Source organism: Apium graveolens, chromosome 2 (genome assembly GCF_009905375.1).
Source record: "Apium graveolens cultivar Ventura chromosome 2, ASM990537v1, whole genome shotgun sequence".
Classification (NCBI taxonomy): Eukaryota; Viridiplantae; Streptophyta; class Magnoliopsida; order Apiales; family Apiaceae; genus Apium; species Apium graveolens.
Genome location: NC_133648.1, coordinates 66708163 through 66712549, shown reverse-complemented (window position 1 = coordinate 66712549; position 4387 = coordinate 66708163). Strand labels below are relative to the sequence as shown.

Below are 4387 nucleotides of genomic sequence, written 5' to 3'. Positions count from 1 at the left end.
ATGATTGCGGTTGTTAGGATGATAGGTGGCTGGAGCTTGTTGCTGTGATCTTTGAAAGCTGCTCATAAATTGGGGGGATTCACTAGAAATAGCACACTGATCAGTCTCATGGGCACCAGCACAAAGCTCACAAACACTAGAGATTTGTTTAACTCCATAATTAGTCAAGGTGTCCACCTTCATCGTCAAAGCCTTAAGTTGGCAGCTATAGCAGTCGATGCATCCAACTCCAGAATTCCTGCTACTTTACCCTGAGTTAGCCTCTGAGAAGGATTCTGGTATTCATTAGCAGCCATCAGTTCAATTAATTCATAAGCTTCATTGTAGCTCTTAACCCACAAGGCTCCTCCTGATGCTGCATCGAGCATGGGTCTAGAAGTAGCACCCAATCCATTATAAAAACAGTTTATAAACATCCAATCAGGCATGCCATGGTGTGGGCACTTCCTTAACATCTCCTTATAACGATCTCAAGCCTCACACAGAGATTCTCCAGTTTGCTAAGCAAACTGAGTAAGAGCATTCCTGATTGCAGCAATCTTTGCCATAGGGAAGAATTTAGTGAGAAACTTTTGAGCAAGATCCTCCCATGTGGTGATAGACCCTGGTGGTAGAGAATGTAACCAACACGTTGCTTTATCCTTTAGAGAGAATGGGAAGAGTTGCAGCTTGATGGCATCTTCAGTCACACCATTGAACTTTGAAAGTCTCGCAGATCTCGATGAAATCCCTGATGTGCATGTTGGGGTCTTCTTTAGGAGAACCCCCAAACTGAACTGAGTTCTGTATCATCTTAATCGTGCTTGACTTGATCTCAAAAGTGTTAGCCGAGATGGCTGGTCTGATGATGCTTGACTAAATATCATTGCTCTTAGGCTGAGAATAGTCCATAAAGCCTTAGGAATTTCTACTTGATCTCCCATCACTACTAAGACTGGTTCCTCGACTTTCTCTTCTTCTTCTACCTTCTCTTCGTCCTCAAAAACTTCCCTTCGAACCACTACGGCTTCTTCCTCGGCTTTATCCAGCGTTCTCTTACAAGACCGAGAACGCGTATGCATACACGCTCGCTAGAGTACCTAAAATAAGGCAAGGACACAGGTAAGTAACAATGTCCGAGTCAATGAACTTTAACGATCACTGATGACAATCACATAAACTAAAAGTTAACACTGCAATCCCCGGCAGCGGCGCCAAAAACTTGTTAGGGCTAAACACGCGCTAATAATTCACGCAAGTATACGTATTCGCAAGTAATATAGAATTATTTATAGTTCATTCCCACAGAGACTGGCTTTAGTTAACTAAGTAATTTATGCACTTATGCACCGATGATATGGTTATTATCCAATGCTAAGACGATAACAAATTGGGGTTTTGATTATAACTACGATTAACTAACAATTATAACTAAGAGAGTTAAGAGAGTTGTATATATGAGACAAATATGGGATTCCAACTTCATTAAATACTTCATCCAATAGCCTTATTGTTCTTAACCTTAGCATGCAATGGTGATGACACTAATTAGATAACACGAAACTGCTAAACACCAACTTTCGTTGCACGAATAACATACTACCAGACATCCACAAAAGATATAGAAGCTGAATAGACACCAATTATATTGAGACCCTATATATCTATAGAATTTGACAACATAAAGGTTTAAAGTACAACTTGTCTATCATGATTACACAAGGCAAGTAAGATGGTTAAAATTACCTACGAATCATGCATAACAATAACACATGAACCTATGCTAACATGGCAAATTCTAAATCCTTAAATTCACTATCACTTTATTAAAGATTAACACGCTATCTTATAAGTTTGCGATGCTCATAAGATGAATAAGCACAACCAATACTAGGCTATCATACAATTACCACACACTAAGGTATCGAAATAATTTAACTAAAGAAATCCGTAAGTAAATCCGCTAGAACCTCCCGACAACGATTAGCCCATAATCGGACTCATCATCAACGTGGGTTCTGATGAAAGCATGGTATAATAAACGTAGTATTTATACTGAATAAATAATAAAACCAAGTACAAAATAAGAGTAAGGTTCACGAATAAGAAAACTAGCATCCACGTTATAACTTAGAACTAAGATTCAAAAGTAAAAACAAGATCTTCTTCGTCTTCATTGAATCGTGCTAACACGGTCTTCTTACGACTCTCCTTGTGCTCTGGTACGTTCCTCTCTTGGAAAATGTCCTTTATTTAAGTATATATGAAAACTTCTTCTTTTCTTTAATTCTTGCTGCAATTGAGTTGGCTTCCCGAGCTTTATTCTTTGGACAACATCCTAACACCATATTAGCATCAAAACAATGCTAATTCACCTGATTCTTAGAATAATGCCTGAAATGCAAAAATACTAGAAAACACATTAAAATACCAACAACTTGAGTACAATTGCATCAATTCAAAGCTTAATAGAGCATTATAAAGTGTCATAAATGCCACTCAACAGTCTACTTTTATTATTACCCGGTCAAGGATAACTTTCAATAGTATCAAAGTTTATTAATTCTCGTATATAAATATAATGATTTCAGGTCAAAGGACCAATACATCATTATCACTGTGAGATCAACTAATGATATTTTAAAAATGTAGTATCTCAGAATGGGTCAATCCATCACCATGTATTTAATACATGTGCTTGTGTTTTGACTTTTGTATCACCAAACCTATGATCAATGAGATGTGATCATCAGTCAACGAACACACTAGTCTCAATGTGTTTATTATCGTCCCTTAACAATAATACTTGACTAGGGACCTTTAGGAATATCAATGCTATTCTCATAATCTTATTTCTAAGTCATGTACTTAGAGATATAGATTTACATATCATATTCCAAGGACATTTATTAATCTAACCTTTTATCGTAGAAAATAAAGATATAATAAATTACTAAAGAATAATCCATATAATCATAATTAATAATCCAAATGTTTTATAATATAAACATAATAGTGTTGTCTATAGGGCACAAACACTATCACACTGATGCCAATCTTGCTAGGATAGAATTAAATTCGTTCACATTGTTAGATATATTTGATAATGTCATGGCTAATATGTTTTATGTTTAGATTTCAGATCTTATTTGAACAGAACAAATCAGTACTTAACTGATCAGTACTTATACTGGACGACAGAACTTAAGGGATATCAGTACTTATGTTATCAGGAGATAAGCATCAGGAGATAGATATCAGAACTTAAGTGCTGAAGGACGATCAGATAAGGACAGTAGCTGATTAAAGTTAAGAAGATCAAGATAAACATAAGAAGAGATATGCATGAAGAAGGAATTCCGTGAAGAATGGAATACTTGGAATAGAAGATATCTGATTGATATATTTTAGGAAGCAGAATTATATTCAATATCAATTAGCGATTATCTTGTAACTGTGTAGTATATAAACACAGACATAGGGTTTACACTATAAGTGTTATCATTATCGAGAATATTATTTACTGTAACCCTAGCAGCTCTCGTGATATTTTGTTCATCACTGAGAGATAACAGTTCCGGATTGTAACAGAGTTTATTGTTTAAATAAAGTTTGTTTTCTGTTACATAAGTTCTTGAAGTTTGATTTGAATGTAATAAACACTGTATTCACCCCCTCTACAGTGAAAGTGTGACCTAACAAGTGGTATCAGAGCCTTCTGTTAACACACATATAGTTAAAGATCCAAACACAATCATGTCTGACACAGAAACTCCAACTAAGCCTACCAAAACTGAGGAATCATCAAAGACATCAACTCAGAGTCGATATGAGACTATCAGAGTTCCCATATTGAGACCATCTGAATATCCCATTTGGAAGGTAAGGATGACCATGTTTCTGGAAGCAACAGATCCAGAATACCTTGATAGAATCAAGGAAGGGCCTCACAAACCTACCAAGCTCGCTGTTGTAGTTGCAGGTGAAGCAGCAATGACCGTACCAAAGGAAAAGAGTGATTACACTGCTGAAGATATAGCATCTATTGCTAAGGATGCCAAGGTACGACACTTATTGCATAGTGCCATTGATAATGTAATGTCAAACAGGGTAATCAACTGCAAGACTGCTAAGGAGATATGGGATGCACTGGAGACAAGGTGTCAAGGAACTGAAACAGTTAAGAAGAACAGGAAGACAATACTCACTCAAGAGTAAGAACACTTTGACTCTAGGACTAATGATGTAACACCCCCAGATCCGGGGTCGGGGATCCGGGTTGTCACGGTCTTTCTTTCCACAATATCACTTCACTTGATTAATAATAAATAACCTCATGCTGTGACCCCATACTAACACACACCACAACCCGTTATAGTCTCAGAGATGAAATTAAAATAAATACAAG

At 36.6% G+C, this 4387-nt stretch overlaps 1 non-coding gene across 1 annotated transcript; it reads left to right on the top strand.

The window, feature by feature from the left end:
- Window positions 1-426: 426 nt before the first annotated feature.
- LOC141710069 (small nucleolar RNA R71) lies at window positions 427-533 on the top strand. The gene has a single exon (XR_012570609.1). It is a non-coding gene; the product is annotated as a small nucleolar RNA R71 (small nucleolar RNA).
- Window positions 534-4387: the final 3854 nt, after the last annotated feature.